Source organism: Peromyscus leucopus, chromosome X (assembly GCF_004664715.2).
Source record: "Peromyscus leucopus breed LL Stock chromosome X, UCI_PerLeu_2.1, whole genome shotgun sequence".
In the NCBI taxonomy this organism is placed as follows: Eukaryota; Metazoa; Chordata; class Mammalia; order Rodentia; family Cricetidae; genus Peromyscus; species Peromyscus leucopus.
Window position 1 is genome coordinate 65,525,634 of NC_051083.1, and position 18,127 is coordinate 65,543,760.

Here is an 18,127-nt window from a genome sequence, read left to right on the forward strand (position 1 = left end):
TCCAGGACAGGCACCAAAACTACACAGAGAAACCCCGTCTTGAAAAAAACAGTTTAAAATACAAAAAAAGTCATGAAGGATAGTCATTTAGAATTAATTGTTAATCCACAAAAAGCTTACATGTAGAAAAAAAAGAGAAATGATAAACATAGTAAATGTATGAGCTTAATGGTAATATAACCCCAAATTTAAAAGACACAAAAGTAGGTAGGCATGGTTTGTGTTTTGGGAGCAAGTCTTGCCTTCCCCTCATTATGTTTCTTTGTTGAGCCTCAATCAGTTTTTAATTCTGATTATTGTGCCTTCATTTGCAATGAGTTAAAAAAAAGTATTGGCTGCCGGGTGTGGTGGCAAACACCTTTGATCCCAGCATTCAGGCGGCAGAGGCAGGCTGGATCTCTGAGTTCAAGGCAAGCCTGGTGTACAGATCGAGTTCCAGAGCAGCCAGGGATACACAGAAAAACCCTGTCTCAACCCCCCCTCCCCAAATTGTTGGCATTGAGTAACTTTTTATTTGTTTGTTTTTCCAGACAGGGTTTCTCTGTGTAGTTTTGGAGCCTGTCCTGGATCTCACTCTGTAGACCAGGCTGTCCTCGAACTCACAGGGATCCGCCTGGCTCTGCCTCCCAAGTGCTGGTGTTAAAGGCGTGTGCCACCACCGCTCAGCACAAATAACATTTTTTTTTTTTTTGGTTTTTTCGAGACAGGGTTTCTCTGTGTAGCTTTGCGCCTTTCCTGGAGCTCACTTGGTAGCCCAAGCTGGCCTCGAACTCACAGAGATCCGCCTGCCTCTGCCTCCCGAGTGCTGGGACTAAAGGCGTGCGCCACCAACGCCCGGCCACAAATAACATTTTTTAAAGCTAGAAGCTGTTCTAATTTCCCCTCAAGGAATCCTTGCATTTCTCCTCAAATTGATTTCTCTTCTCATCTTGCTAATGTAATAGAAACTCTTCAAACCAGTGCTAGATCTTGATTTGTGGCCCCAAGCCAATGTAAACACTATTTTCCCCTAAAGGGTAGGTGAACATCTTTTTTTCCTTAATGCAGAAGACTGCTTTCTTTGAAAAAAAAAATGCACGTAAAAGCAGTAAAATTTGTTTTGGGATAAGGGAGAGGAGGCAATGATGGAGACAGGAGGAGGGAGATAAAGTGGAGAAGAAATGGAGGGCACTCCAGTATATCACAGGTAATCCTTCATAACCTGTACTCCTGTGAGGGCTCTAAAAGCTACACATTCCTTTTTAAAAAGTATACATTACTTGTTAAACTGATTTTTATCTATATAGTATATTCAGATTTGCTTGGCAAATGAAATAATAATTAAAATTTTTGACATTACAGGGAATGAAAATATATTCATTTTCCAGTTAGGGAAGTAAATTTTCTGAGCTGATACAGTCCCTCGTATAGATGAAAATAGTATTTTGGAGTTTTCTCCTAAAATCCTCTTTACCTATCTTTGTTAAAAGGACAGTCCAGGTTTTCCAAGTATTTTTCTTCTTAAAATTTTTTTGAGACCAGGTCTCTCATTATGTAGCCTTGGAACTCACTGTACAGACTAAGCTGGTCTTGAACAAACAGAGATCCACCTGCCTTTGCCTCTTGAGTGCTGAGATTAAAGGTATGCAACCCCATGCTTAGGAAAAAATTACTTATTTGTGTGTGTATGTGTTTGTGTCCCTGTGTCCTTTGAAACCAGGAGAATGTGTTTGATGCCCTGGATACAAGAGGTTGTGAACTTCCTGCCACTGGTGCTGGCTCAGTAAGTGGTGATCCATCTTTTCCAGTCCCATTTTTTGTCTTTTGAGATAGGGTTTCTGTATGAAGCCTTACTGGCCTGGAGCTTGCTATCTAGATTAGGCTAGCTTTAAATTTGGCAGTGATCTTCCACTATACCTCCCTGAGTATTAGGACTGTATATATTACCGTGCCTTTTTTTTTTTTTTAAAAAAAAAGGAGCATTCTGCTTTAATTAACATTGTCAGAAAAGTGTTGTTTTTAACATTTTATGTATTCATTTTTTTTTGTACATGTGCATTTGTATGTGGGTGTCTGTATGTATGCAACAGCTCGTATGTGGAGGTCAGAGGACAACTTGGAGGGCTCAAGTCTTCCATCTACTATGTGGGTGCTAGAGATTGAATTCAGGTTATCAGGCTGGGCAGCAGGCACCCTTATCAGCAGCCTGTGATTGTTTTGTTCTTTTTGAGACAGTGTCTCATGTCGCCTAGACTGGCCTTGGACTCCTGTTTCTCTTACTTCCATCTTCCAAGGGATGGGATAATAGATGCCAATGTTTTGTTATTAGAGGGGAATATTTCCTAGGACTTAAGTAAAAATAAGAATGAGGCAGGTAGCTGATAAACCATGACTAGAATATTTCAGTTCAAACTACCATTCTGACAATTGTAATTCTCTTACTTCCTGATCTCAGTCCGTAGGTTGACTTAATGTGATGGAACTTACTTCTGAGTGTGGTGGTATATGCTTAATTCCTAGCACTTGAGATGCTAAGTCAGGAATATTAAGAGTTTGAGGCCAGCCTGGGCTACATAGCAAGACCTCGTCTCAAAGAAACAAAATAAAAAAAAAAACTTGCAGATTTAACTTATTAAGGTAATATGGCAAGAAAAGTACCAATATTTACTTAGGATGCGTGTTATTATAGAGTAGGTTCTGTGTTTCTGGTTTCGTAAATATGTTCCTATGTCGTCTAGCATTGTCAGCAAATTGATTTCCTCATTTGTAAGTTCAAGTATGATAGATCACACCGATTTTCACAAATACTTCTTTTCTTGATAGAAATGAGGAGAAAATAGCTCAATTTTGAACTGATTATATAACCATCATTGCATGTTGTCTGATTATTTGGAATTGTACAGCTATGCCTAGAGGATTTGAAAAAAATTACTAATTTTACTGTACCTAGTGTAGAAGTGTGTTTTTTCACACGTATAATCAAAAGTGCATTTAAATGGGTCACTTCACACGGCAGGGATATTGTTTTAGCCTGGCTATTTACACTTGCTGATTTTGTTCATAAAAGCAGTGTGTTTGCTGTATGCTGTTGTGATTGCTGCTGCTCCAGCATGTGCAACTGATGTCACAACTAAAGCAGACAGGGAAGGAAAAATGCAATCATTTCCCTTTTCCACTCCTGGTGGACAGTTTGCAGAGCTCTGTGTGCCTCTTGGCATTAAGAAGAAAATAATTTGTTCTGTCTGTCTTTCTGTCTCCCTCATATTTTGGTGGTAAGTATTGAATCAAGTCTTCAGGTACATGCTAACCAAGCATTTTCCCACTGAGTCCTCTCCCTCCTCTTTCTTTTTTTTTTTTAAGTAAAATTTGAATTTTATTTACTTAGGTATGTGCGTATACATGTAGGTAGTGGTAGTAATTGCACATCCTAGACAAAAGCTCCACGTTGTTATTTTTGAGACAGTCTCACTATGCAACCTCAGCTGGCCTGAAAGTCACTAAGTAGCCGTAGCTGGCCTTGAACTTGTAATCCTTTTTTCTCAGCCTCCCACGTACTAAGATTAAAGGCCTGAGTCACCATGCCTAGCTGGGTTCTGCTTCCTTGGATTTTCATTTGCTATGCTGCTCAGGAGAAAGAAAAATTGAAAGGGCTTCTATTAAGACCTGAAAAGCCATCAAAAGACCAGAACAGAGAAAAAGAAGTGAAAAGTCAACAGCCCCTTCTAAAGAAATTTTTCTCCAAACTCTGTAGGAGAAATTTGTAGCCACTTGTGTGGTAAAGTTTCATAAAAGTGGCTCCTAAGGGGTTTGGATGTAGTTCAGTCATAGAGCATGTGCTTAACATGTGAGAATCCCTGCTTTCAATCCTTGGCACACGGAGGAGTTGACCTTACAGCTAACCAATAGTTACAAAGGGCTCAGTTGTTAAGAGTTCCAAGTGTGTGTGCTCTCCTTTGTGGTGGAATAATGGAAGGTATCTAACATTTGTTTTGAGACAGGATCTCATTAGCTAGTCCGGATGGTCCTGGAGCTTACTGTGTAACCCTAGCTGACCTCAAACTTGAGATCCTCCCATACTTGCCTCCTGATTGCTGGAATTATGGGCATGCACCACCACTGCTACGCCTGGCATGTCTAATTTTTCAATTGATAAAATCATTTGCTCTAAAGACAATGGTAATGCTAATTCTTTCTCCTCCCTTTTTGTGATGCTAAATATATAACCTACTTTATGCTAGACAAATACTCTCCCTCTGCATTCCAACTCTAGTAGGATTCTTGTTTATTAATAATAAATTAGTATTAGTCCAATTCTGTGTTAATTATTGTTAGTGTATTAGTAAACATAATAACAAGTTTAGGGTATAACTTAGTAAATATAGTATAATCTCAAGTGCTGGGATTAAAGGTGTGCATCACTGCAGCCCAGCCTGAGCTATCTATTTAGATATCTCTTTTAAAAAATATTTATTTGCCGGGTGGTAGTGTCCCATACGTTAGTCCCAACACTTGGGAGGTAAAGACAGGCAGATTTCTGTGAGGTTAGCCTGGTCTACTGAGCAAGTTCCAGGATAGCCTAAGCAATACAGAGAAACTGTCTTGAAAAATGAAAATGAATTATTTTATTTTTATTTGTGTATGCAGGTTCTGAGGAGGCCCAGAGAAGGCATAGGCTCCTATGGAGCTGGATTTACGGTGGTTGTGAGCCTCCAGATTTGGGTGCTGGGAACTGAGCTTTGGTCCTGTGTAAGAGCAGTATGAGCTCTTAACCATGTAGCTCTTTTTTCCCCCTTTGAGAAAGGATTTTACTCCAAGCCTAAGTTTCCTGGACTTACTATGTAGCCTGCTTCAGCTCCCAAGTGTTGGGATTGCAGGTGTGAATTACCACACCTGAATTTTCTTTGTTTTGAGATAGGTTCTCTTGTAGTCCAGGCTGGCTTGACTTTAGTATAGCCAAGGCTGACATTGAATTCCTAATCCTCCTGCCTCTATCTCCCCAGTGCTGGGATTACAGGCATGAATCATCACTCCTAGCTTCTTATTTCATTGTTAATTGGGCTATTAAATTTTATTTCTGCTGGGCACGCCTTTAATCCCAGCACCCTAGCACTCGGGAGGCAGAGGCAGGTGGATCTTTGTGAGTTTAAAGCCAGCCTGGGCTACAGAGTGAGTTCCAGGAAAGGCGCAAAGCTACACAGAGAAACCCTGTCTCGAAAAAACAACAAAAAAGTTTTAGTTCCAATTTATAGCCACAGTATGTTTCCCCCCAGAGACAGGGTTTCTCTGTGTATGTCTGGCTATAGCCACAATATCTTGTTAGTGGTTTTTAATCACAATTATAAATACATTAGGTATCAATCATATATCTTCAAATATTGTCCGTCTAGAGCACTTATATTTTTAGCTGGGTCTATTAATTTGGGTCACGGAAACCACGTAGTCTTCAGAATTTTTTTCCTTTTGTTTTTTTGATAATGAATTTCACTTTGTAGTCCACAGTAGTTTAGAACTCACTGTGGACCCAGAATGGCCTTGAATTCAGTAGTGGCCTCCTCCTTTTGTGCTTTCATTATACTTAGACAGTGGTGATGATTGCTAAGAGGAGATCTGTTTTCTACATTGTATAATAGTGCAAAAGTCTGCTTAGAATTGTCTTAAGAGTTTGCCCACGGTGATTATTAAAAATATAAACCACAAATTCCTATATTTTATTTTATTTTTTTGGTTTTTCGAGATAGGGTTTCTCTGTGTAACAGCCCTGGCTGTCCTGGAACTCACTCTGTAGACCAGGCTGGCCTTAATCTCAGAGATATACCTGTCTCTGCCTCCTGAGTGCTGGGATTAAACGTGTGTGCCACCACGCCTGGCACAGATTCCCATATCTTTTTTTTTTGTTTGTTTGTTTGTTTGTTTGTTTTTGAGGGTTTCTCAGTGTAGTTTTGGTGCCTGTCCTGGATCTGGGATTAAAGGCGAGACCACTGCCCAGCTCTTTTTGTGTATTTTTTGAGAGAGAGTGTCAGCATGTGGGTTGGGTTGGCCTTGAACTTCGAATTCTGCTACCTTAGCCACCCCAGTGCTGGGATCATAGGCATGTACCATCATTCACTTGCCGTACTTATTTTTATGCATATAAGTGATAAGGACCAGAACAGTTTTGTTTAAAAAAGTTGGAGGCCATCTTGACTATGTCAAAACCAAACCAAACCAAAAAACGTCCCCCAAAAAGGCATGTGCCAGCACCACCAACATATTTTCCTATATTTATAGTACACCTGGCCATACTTTACTATTTATAATCATGTGTAGAATTGAAGTATTCTAAAAGAAAATACAGTAGAACTTAAGCAGGTACAGATCACAACATTCCAGTTACATTTCTTGGATCCAGTGAATATATTCTCTTGCTATTTTAAGCACCTTAAGTCACTGTTGCATTACAATGCTGTGTTGTGTGAGAGAGGCAATGTAACATAGGGTTAAAAGTGGCTGGGGACTCTGGTCCCAAGCTATCTAGGTTGGAATCCTGGGTCCTCTGCTTACTCCTGGTATAGGTAATAGTTTAGGGCATATCCTCACCCTTCTTCACAGTTGTAAAGTGGGGACAATAACAGTACCTACCTCCTAGGATTGGCAATGAGTTGACACTTATAATGCTTAAAGAACAATGTCTGGTGCCAGGTGGTGGCAGCTCACGCCTTTGATCCCAGCACTCTGGAGACAGAGGCATGCGGATCTCTGTGAGTTCAAGGCCAACCTGGTCTACATAGCGAGTTGCAAGACAGCCAGGACTGTTACACAGAGAAACCCTGTCTCAGAAAAACAAAAAACAAAAACAAAAAAAGAACAGTGCTTGGCAAGTAGTAAACATACAATAAATTTCAGTTACTATTATTATTTTAATATATTATTCACTGTAAAGTAATTTTAGTAACCTATGTAGTAAAATTATAAATTGTAGTTCTGCTCTACTATCAATTTAGTAGACTATAGGAGCTCTATACTAATCAATACCCACAAGCAATAATTAATTTCTACTTTATGCCACAGAAAAGGGGAAACTGGTATTGGGAGGGCCCAGGAGCCAACAGTACACCTACTATTTGAACATGCATCTTGGAACTCGTGTTAACTAGCAGATGCAATCACCATGATGCAGTCATTCTACTTCCCTACCAAGAAAACCTGTAACAATATGCTTGTGTGTGTAATCAGCAGCCACAAATTCCGGGGCATCGAGATTTTCCAGATGCTTTCCCTAATTGCCAGATGCTCAGTCACAGTTCTGCTTAAGGAGTTTTGAAATAGAAAATGTCAGCAAGCGAAGAGGCTTGGCCATCTCTAACCTAGCGTGCAAAAATAACTATTCTCCCAAAGTTGCTGTAGATGGGATTCTCATGCAGTACATCCCTATGCTAGGAAATGTTTATGGTGTGCTTCCTGTGTATCCAAATTTCCTTATACTTGTGAGATATGCAGAGGTTTGTAAGGTGTCTGGGCTCTAATGGAGCCTAGCCAGGGAAAGAAGTCAAATGCAGAGAAATTAGGTGTTAGGCTGTGATACTAGTTCCAAGGTTTTTGACATTACAAAAGAAAGTGAGTAGGAAGGAGTGTTTGGCATGCCTATTCCTAGTGTAGGTGGGACTTCAGTTCCTTTAATTACTCAACAATGATTTACCAACTAGCCACCCTACTCACTAGGGGTATGCTAGTGAACACAATGGACAATCTTATGTATCCAGACTTTTTTTTTGTTTTTTTGTTTTGGTTTTCAAGACATGGTTTCTCTGTGTAGCTTTGTGCCTGTCCTGGAACTCACTTGGTAGCCCAGGCTGGCCTCGAACTCAGAGATCCGCCTGGCTCTGCCTCCCAAGTGCTGGGATTAAAGGCATGTGCCACCGCCCGGCTTCTAAGTTTAGAATTTTGTTGTGAGTTTTCTCAGGGATACAACTTCATAGGCATATTTGTATCAAGTGACTGGGGTCATTAACCCTAGGATCACGAGGCATTAGACAGGCTAATCAACATGAAGTGCCAGTGAGCTGTCTTAGAGATCAGGATAGACAAGAAGTAAGTTAGGTGGGGAAAGCGAAAGCCATGCTGTGTGATAGCTGTGAGGGTACCCAACGTCTTCAGGCAAAACAGTACATTTGAGTAGTCTGTCTGCCTGCCTTCTTTCCTTCCTTTCTCTTTCTCTGGAGACAGGGTCTCATAAATTCATGCTGGTTTCAAACTAGCTATGTAGCTGAAGATGACAGCCAGCTCCTGATGCTTCTGTCTCCACTACCTGAGTGCTGAAGAGCAGGCATGGATCACCATTTCTGTTTATACACTGGTAGAAATTGAATCCCTTCACACAGGCTAGGCAAGAGCTCTACCAACAAATCTGTATCACTAGCACTAGCCTTGTTTTTTTTTTTTTTTCCTTATTCTGAGGGAGGATCTCTTATGTAGCTGAGGCTGACCTCAAACTCCCTCTGCAGTTTAGGGTTGGCTCAGACTTTACGTGTAGCCCAGTATGGCCTTGAGTTTGCTATGCTCCTGAGTGCTAGGATTACAGGTGTGTGTGTCACTGCGCCCAGCCCTAGCTTTGGTTTCTGACTATGATTCTGCAATAATCTGTTTCCCTTTCCCAAATACGAAGGGAAACAACTACTTGACTCGTCCATTTGAAACCTACCAGTAGTTGTTTTATCTTGTAAATTTTTGTGTCTCCGGGGATGGAGCCCAGGCACTTACTCAAGCTAGACCAGCTGTCTGCCACTGAGATACACCCACAGCTCTGGAAATGCAGATTATGTTCTGCATCTGAAGCATGTGGTCAATTTTAGATTATCTTTCATAATTGAAGCAACTGGCCAGACCAGTTGTGTCTTGGTTTTCTGTTGCTCCTAAACACAACTTGGGTAGAGGTTTCTGAAGCAAGAACTTAGTTTGTCTTACAGCATGAGTGGATTGCCACATGAATGCCTGTTCTGACCTGTATTTTCTCTCTTTTTATCTTTGGATTTGATGTGTTATCATGTTCTAGGAAGGTTTGGTACTATTGTCCTGGCACTTTTTAGTTCTTTCCCCCACTCACTAAACAGGTAGAAATGATCATATTAGATCACTTTGTTGCAGTCCAATCTTTCGTTTGGATGATCTCTGTCTTTAACATTTTAATTCTTTGATTTTATCTTTTGAGACAGGGTCTCCCTATGTAACTCTGATTTGCTATGTAGTCCAAGCTGGTCTTGAACTTTTGTTAATTTTTATAAATCTGCCTCCCAAGTACTGGGTTTACAGACAATTGAGCAGCAACACATGGAAAAAAGTAGCTTTGGGGCTGGTTTTGTTTTTGTTTTTGATACAAGGTCTCACTCTGTAGCCTAAGCTTTCCTCACGCTCACTATGTAGACCAGACTAGCCAAGAACTCACAATAATACTCCTGCCTTAGTCTCCTGAGTGCTGGGATCATAGTTGTGAGCCACCTTTAATATAAGGAGAAGCTGCTTCCTCATTTATGTTTTTTAAAAGCAGAGTCAACAGGTTTATTAAGAATATGTGAGGAAGAACGATTACCAGGGAGAAATACTCAACTTGTATTTAAAGAAAATTTAAAGATATTTGTGTGTGGGCATGTGCCATGTTGTGCATGTGAAGGTCAGAGAACAACTTAGAAGAATTAGGTCATCAGGCTTGGTGAGAAGTTCCTCTACTTGAGTACCATCTTGCTAGCCCAACCTAGCCCCTTTTTAATTTTAGAATCCTGAGGTCAGGGCAGGCTCTGCTAGTGTAATCCTGAGAGAGAGAGTTGCTTGCTTCCTTATTTTATCTCACTGAGAATCTCATCTAGGCCATGCAACAGGAAGGGGATAGATACATCAGAGAGGAGAGGACATTTTGGAACCAGTTTGGAGTGTCAGGAGTGGAGGTTTCTAGATGTGCCAGTAGATCCTGATCTGCAAGTTTGAGACACCCTACTTTATTTCATCTCAGGCTGTTGTGCTGCATGAACCCACAGGACATGGAATTATGCAATGGTGGGCCTGAAAGCTGCCCAAGCCATTCTTCGCCCTTCAGTCCATTCGTTCCCCTACTGTGTACAGACAATGAGTCCTGCCAAGTTCACAATTTGAATCTTTTCATTTCCCATCTTAAGTTTCTTGTTTTTTTTTTTTTGAGACAGGCTTTCTCTTTGTAACAGTCTGGCTATCCTGGAACTCACTTTGTGTTAAGATTCCTGTCTAACCCAACAAATAAACTTTAGGGGTTTCTGTATTTCAAGAAATTATGCCAGTTTTCTTGCTCTATTTAGTGTGTACTCATTAGTAAATGACAGTATCAGCTCTAACATATAGATTATGAATATCAAGTAAAATAATTGTATGTGAAACACTTTGTAAATAGTGTGTGGTGCATGGGTGAAGTAATATGCACTTTGGATATGTTGTATAGCAGTGCAAGGTGCACTGAATTTCAGCTGAGTCTGGAGTCTTTTAGTTTTGCTAACACACTGTGACTTTGGGCAAATTAGTTGGTATTTCCTAGCCTTTGTTTCTTTATCTGTAAGTTAAAGTTAATAATGCCACCTCATCTATCTAGAAAGTTGCAGGGTTATAAAACATTTTTATTTATTCTTCTCTCATACAATATATCTCGACATGAAGCTTCCCTTTCCTCCTCTCCTCCAGATCTACCTCCTCCTCCATTTCCCTTCAGAGATAGTCCTTGAAGTAATATCAACTAAACATGGCATAACAAGATACAATAAGATCAGGCATGAAACCTCCTATCAAGGCCGAACCAGGCAACCCAGTAGGAGGCAAGTGATCCCAAAAGCAGGCAAAAGACTCAGAGACACTCCAATTCTCACTGTTAGGAGTCCCACAAGAACACCCAGCTATAAAAACCACAGCATGTATTCAGTGGGTCTAGTGCAGACCCATGCATGCTATTGGCGGTTCAAGCTCTATGAACCCCTATGAGCTCTGCTTTGTTGATTCTGTGGAATGTGTTCTCCCCATGTCCTTTACCCCTCTGGCTTCATTCTCCTCTTCCTTGGGGTTCCCTGAGTTTTGAGGGGAGGGACTGGATGGAGATCTCCAACCAGGGTTCTCTCCACCTAATGTTTGGCTGTGGGTCTCGACATCTGGTTCAATTAGCTGCCAGAGGCAATCTCTCTGATGATAACTAGACTAGGCTTCTGTTATGCCCAGATCGAGGGGACCACAAAAGACCACCATGGAGACTGAATCCTGTATGTAAAAAGCACAGAGCCTTTATTTCAAGCTCAAGCTTGGATTCTCCATCTGTCCTAAGCAGTGATGAGAGCAGAGAGCCCTGAGCCTGGGCGGGGTAGGGTTTTTATCATAGCAGAGGTTGGGGTGAGGGGATTTCCAGGGTTCAGGACCCTGATTGGCTGACATTTGTCTAGGAGTATCTGTAAAAGGGAAATATGTGTATGCTAGGCTCAGGGACATCTGGCAATCTAATCTTATCTAATGGTTGGAATGTTTGGAATGTCAGATAATTCCCCTCAGATGTTAGCCCTCCCTGGGTGTCTTCAGCTCTTATGGCTTTTGCTGGGGACCAGGAGGTGCCTGCCAGTAAGCTTGTCATGGCAGCTATATCTGGGCCCCTAAACTTGTCATAGCAACTGTGTGGTCAAGCTGTTTTGGGCCCCCCACAGCACCTATCTATAAGTATAGCAGAACCTCATTTGGAAACATTTCATCATTTTTGTTTGTTTTGTTTTGCCAGTTGTATATGGTTCTACCTAGAACTCTATATTCTTGTTTTGTTTTTGTTTTTCTAAACAGGGTTTTTGTGTATATCCCTGGCTGTCCTGGAACTTGTTGTAGACCAGGCTGGTCTGGAACACAGAGATCCTACTGCCTCTGCCTACCAAGTCCTGGGATTAAAGGCACATGCCACCACTGCCTGGCAAAAACTCCATTTTTATTACACTTGTGTGTGTGTACACTTAAATAGAGCAAGAAAATTTATATAACTTTTTAAAACACTCATGCCCAAATTCAGTCACTGAGTCTGTTGTCTAGTCCTTAATATTTCTCAGATTTATCTGCTTTTCCCTATCTTCATTTAGTCCCTGATCTGTTTTTCCTTTATGAGCAATAGCATTTTAGAAAAAATTATGGCGTACGTGCATGTGTGTGTGTGTGTGTGTGTGTGTGTGTGTGTGTGTGTGAAAGTGAAATGTGCCATTTGTAACCATTGTTTGAATTTTTAATCTTTTTTTTTTTTTTTTTTTTTTTTTTTTGGTTTTTCGAGACAGGGTTTCTCTGTGTCGCTTTGCGCTTTTTCCTGGAACTCACTTGTAATACCACTTTCCTGGAACTCACTTGGTGCGCCACCACCGGCCGGCTGAATTTTTATTTTTTTTTTTTTTTTTTTGACATTTCTCTGTTAGCTTTGCTTTCCTGAGCTACTTGTAGCCAGGCTGGCTCGAACAGAGATGCCAGCTCTGCTCCGAGTGCTGGGATTAAAGGCGTGCGCCACCAACGCCCGGCTGAATTTTTAATCTTTTAAGACAGGATCTCACTCTTTACATTCTGGCCTTCTACCTCTATGTGGAAGTCTTTACCCAGGAGTCATCAAGCAATCCTTATTTTACATAAACATAGACCCAACGTTCAATAGTGGCAAAGGTGTTTGTGCTGAGAGACGCTGTAAGTGCATCCTTTAATAAGAAAGGTGAAAACTCAGCTTGCCAAGGGGGGAAAATGACCATCTTGAACTTGTTAAGAGCTATATTAAGGGACTGGAGAAGACTGCTCAGTGGTTCAGAGTACTGGCTGCTCCTTCGAAGGACCTGAGTTTGATTCCTAGCACCTGTATGGTGACTCACAACCATCTGTAACTCTAGAGGATCTGATGCTCATATAAAGAAAAATAAATACAATTTTTAAAATTAAAATACCTTACGAGAATTTTTTTTGTCTGTGAAACTATAAAGACAAAAAACCTAACTCCTTTTCCTGTTATATTTTATTTAGTTTTTAAAATAATAATTTGTATATTTTATGTATATAGATGTTTTGTCTGTATCTACATCTGCACACCAGAAAGAGGACATTGGATCTCATGAGACTACAGTTATAGATGTTGTGAGCCACCATATGGGTGCTGGGAATTGAACTAAGGACCTTTGGAAGGTAGCCCGTTCTCTTAAATTTTAAACATCACCTCACAGTGCATGATAAATGCTTACTTAAGTTGGGAAAGCCATTCAATTTGTGTCTATGGGAAAAAACATGGTACACTTAGGGTTTATTATGGTCTGTGCCTTCAGGCATCCACTGGGAATTTTGGAATGAGAGACCCTTGGGTGTGGAGGGATGGCTACTGTTACACTTACACAGGCTGTGTTTTAGTCAGTTTATATCTTTCTCGGTGCCTGTATGTCCAAACTGAACTTCTTTCTTGTATTTTTTTTTTTTTTTTTTTTTTTTTGGTTTTTCGAGACAAGGTTTTGTGTGTAGCTGGAGAGCTTCTCTCCAGGTCCCGCCAAGCCCCAGCAGTCTGACAGCCCACTTACAAAATAAACACACAGACATATTATTTAAACTGTTTGGACTAATGGCTCAGGCTTCTTGCTAACTGTTCTTATATCTTAAATTAACCCATTTCTATTAATCTATAAGTAGCCACGTGGCTTGTGGCTTACTGGTACCTTACATGTTGCTTGTCATGGTGGTGGCTCTCCTTCCTGTCCTTTTCCTTTCTCTTCTTTGCTAGTCCCGCCTATACTTCCTGCCTGGCTACTGGCCAATCAGTGTTTTATTTTAAGAGCAATATCCACAGCATTTGTGTATAGCTTTGTGCCTTTCCTGGATCTCGCTTCGTAGCCCAGACTGGCCTGGAACTCACAGAGATCCGCCTCCTAGTGCTGGGATTAAAGGTGTGCACCACCACTGCCTGGCTATCTTTCTTTCTTTTTTTTTTTTTTTTAAGACAGGTTTTCTCTATGTAACCCTAGCTGTCCTAGAACTAGCTTTGTAGACCAGGCTGGCCCCAAACTCAGAGATCTGCCTGCCTCTACTTCCTGATTTCCCGATGCTGGGACTAAAGGCATGTGGCACAACAACCTGGCTGAATTTCTTTCTTTCTTATTTTCACTCTTTTGAGAGAGAGAGAGAGTTTCTTTTTCTTTTTCTTTTTTTCCTTTTATTTTATTTTACAATACCATTCAGTTCTACATATCAGCCACGGGTTCCCCTGTTCTCTCCCCTCCCACCCACTCCCCTTACCCCCAGCCCACCCTCCATTCCCACCTCCTCCAGGACAAGTCCTCCCCCGAGGACTGAGATAGACCTGATAGACTCAGTCCAGGCAGGTCCAGTCCCCTCCTCCCAGACTGAGCCAAGCGTCCTGTATAAGTTCCAGGTTTCAAACAGCCAATTCATGCAATGAGCCCAGGACCTGGTACCACTGCCTGGATGCCTCCCAAACAGATCAAGCCAATCAACTGTCTCACCTATTCAGAGGGCCTGATCCAGCTGGGGGCCCGAGAGAGAGAGTTTCTTACCAGGCTGGCTCCAGACTCAGAGATCTGCCTGCCATGTGCTGGGTTTAAAGGTGTGTGCCACCACTTGGCTGACTTTCTTACATTCACAGTCACACTACTTTCTTTTTTAAAAAAAAAACTGGTTTCTTTATTTTTATTTTGTGTATATTGGTGTTTTTGCCTTCATGTATATCTGTATGATGGTGTCTAATCCTCTGCAACTGAAGTTACAGTTGTGAGCTGCCATATGGGTGCTGGGAATTGAACTTGAGTCCCTGGGAAGAACAGTCAGTGCTCTTAACTGCTGAGCTATAGCTTCAGCTCCCATTGTCACATTACTTTCAATTGTGTTTATTTTTTAAAATTATGTGAAAGTGTTTGTACCTCTACCCTGTGTATACAGTGTCTGTGGAGGCCAGAAGTGAGCTTTGGATCCTCTGGAACGGGAGTTAAAGTTAGTTGTGAGCCACATGATATGGGTTCTGGAAGCAAGTTAAGGTCCTCCATAAAAGTAGCAAGTACTCCTAATTGCTGAGCTATCTCTCTAGCCCCAAGTCGTGTTGCTTTCTTTTCTTCTCCCTCCCTCTCTCCCTTCTCTCCCTCTCTCCCTTCTCTCCCTCTCTCCCTTCTCTCCCTCTCTCCCTTCTCTCCCTCTCTCCCTTCCTTCCTTGCTTTCTTTTGTTCTTCTCTCATATATTATGTCCCAACCTCAGTTCCCCCCAACTCCTCCCACTCCCTCCCACCCCATCTCCTCTCTCCCCCAGATCCACTCCTCCTCTGTTTCCCTTCAGAAAAGAGCGGGCTTCCTAGAGATATCAACCAGACATGGCATAACAAGTTACAATAAAACTAGACATATACCTTCATATCAAGGCTGGATAAGGCAACCCAATAGGAGGAAAATGGTCCAAAGAGCAGGCAAAAGAGTCAGAGACACCCCCTCTCCCACTGTTAGGAGTCCCACAAGAACACCAAGCTGTACCATAACATATATGTAGAGGACCTAGCTCAGACTCATATAGACTCCCTGATTGTCACTTCGGTCTCTGTGAGCTCCTTTGAGCGCTGCTTATTTGATATTGTGAACTGTATTCTTGTGGTGTCTTTGACCCCTCTGGCTCCTACAGGTCTTACCTGCCCCCACTTCCTCACTGTTCCCTGAGCTCTGCCTATGTTTGGCTGTGGGTCTCTGCATCTGCTCCCATCAGTTGCTGGATGAAGCCTCTCTGATGACAATTGGGCGGTTAGGCACTGATCTATGAGTATAGCAGAATATCATTAGGAATCATTTCACTGACTTTTTTTTGCCAGTCATGTTTGGTTCTATCCTAGGTCTCTGGGCCATCCAGATTCTGGTTCCTTGCCATCCAGGCAGTGTCATTTTATGAGGTCACAGTCACCCTGATACCCAGACTACACAAAGATTCAACAAAGAAATAGAATTACAGACCAATCTCCCTCATGAACATTGATGCAAAAATACTCAATAAAATACTAGTAAGCCAAATCCAAGAACACATCAAAAAACCATCCACCATGGTCAAGTAGTCTTCATCCCAGAGATGCAAGGATGGTTCAGCATATGAAAATCTGTCAATATAATCCACCATACAAATAAACTGTAAGAGAAAACCACATGATCATCTCATTAGATGCTAAAAAAACTTTACAGATTCCAACACCCCTTCATGATAAAAATCTTGGAGAGATCAGGGATACCAGGGACATAACTAAACGTAATAAAAGCAATTTACAACAGGCCAACAGCCAACATCAAACTAAATGGAGAGAAACTCAAAGTAATTCCACTAAAATCAGGGACAAGTCAGGGCTGTCCACTCTCTCCATATCTATTCAATATAGTACTTAAAATTCTAGCTAGAACAATAAGAAAACAAAAGGAGATCAAGGGGATACAAATTGGAAAGGAAGAAGCCAAAGTATCATTATTTGCAGATGATATGATAGTATACATAAGCGATCCCAAAAATTCTACTAGGGAACTCCTACAGCTGATAAACACCTCAGTGAAGTGGCTGGATACAAGATTAACTCCAAAAAAATCAGTAGCCCTCTTATATACAAATGACAAATGGCCTGAAAAAGAAATCAAGGAAACAACACTATTCACAATAGTCACAAATAATATAAAATATCTTGCAGTAACTCTAATCAAGCACATAAGATACTTGTATGACAATAATGTCACATCACTTTCAAAGGGAAGGGTTAGCAGAGAGAAAACATTATGAAGAATTAGTTCTTTTTTTTTAAAGATTGATTTATTTATTATGTATACAGTGTTCTGCTTGCATGTATGCCTGCAGGCCAGAAGAGGCGCCAGATCTCATTACAGATGGTTGTGAGCCACCATGTGGTTGCTGGGAATTGAACTCAGGACCTTTGGAAGAGCAACCAGTGCTCTTAACCTCTGAGCCATCTCTCCAGCCCCGAAGAATTAGTTCTTAACTGGAAGTTGTTAGTTTATCATGTGTATATGTGTATATTTGTCTATGTGTACATATGCATGTATATGTATTGTAGAATTCATCAAATATGGAAAGAAAAATCACACTACAAAAGCACTTTACACATGTATTTCAATCCAGGCTTTGAATGACATGTCTGTATCACCAGCACTATGGAGGCTGAGGTGGGAGCATTATGATTATTATGATTATTAGTCCTATCTGGGCTACAGAATGTAACCCTGTCTCAAAAAAATCAAAACAAAAAATACTTCAAATATTTCCATAGAACACAATAGAAAAGCCTTTGAAATTTAGTTGTAGCTTTATTCCCCCCCCCAGTTTTAGAATTCAAAATGTGCCCCCTAGGGCTGGACTGGGAGCTCTGGGTCTGATTGCCTGCACAACAAAAAAGGGAGTGCCTTCTCCTTTAAAGCGTACTAACTAAAGGCAGGACGTGACTTTGTGAAAACTGCTTATCCAAAGTGGGGGAAATAGCTTTCTTCTAGGTCAGGCTCATCTTGAACTTTGCTCAAGCATCTTTTCTAAATATTTCAGCTGATTTAAGTTTTGTGAGATGATAAAGTTCATGTTGTACTTTCTGAAGGAAACAAAGAAATCCAAAGGAAAAGAAAGGACTGCTTCAGACTGCTCCTTGGTATGGTGTAGGAGGTTCCTTGTAGATAAAAGGGAGAGCACAGGTAGAGGCAGGGACGGGGACATCTGGGAGAGTCCAGAGTGGCCATGACCCTGAGGAGATGGGTCAGGGGCCCTGGGAACGACAGGGAGAAGGGAGAGAGGGGAACCAGGTGCAGCAGCCAGGAGGCCCAAAATACAAAGGCAGTGGGGTAACCAAAATGTCTGAGTATGTGGGGAAGAGCAACCCAGCCACCTGGGCTAGAGAGTTTGGGATAGCGGTGGGGTGTGCCAGCCAGGAGGGTCCTGTTACAGGTAGGGGCTGAGGGGTGGAGGGAGAACCCAGCTGCCAGGTCCACTTTGATATGCGAAATAGGCACCTCAGCCATTTGTTCCAGGTGTAAAGCCTAACACTTTTCAACTCCCACACCACAGAACTCAGGAGTGGGTTCTGGACAGAACATTGCTGCTGTAAATCATGACGAATTTGTACTTGATGTTTTTCAGTGTTAGAGGTTGAATGCCATGCACACG

The 18,127-nt window shown here is 41.5% G+C and overlaps 1 protein-coding gene across 1 annotated transcript in view; it reads left to right on the plus strand.

Moving 5' to 3' along the window:
- Atp7a (ATPase copper transporting alpha) overlaps positions 1-18,127 on the plus strand; it is a 117,167-nt gene that overhangs the window by 1,656 nt on the left and 97,384 nt on the right. The window contains 1 exon segment of the mRNA XM_028886391.2: positions 1,700-1,762. The gene's annotated coding sequence lies outside the window, so the exon portion shown is untranslated.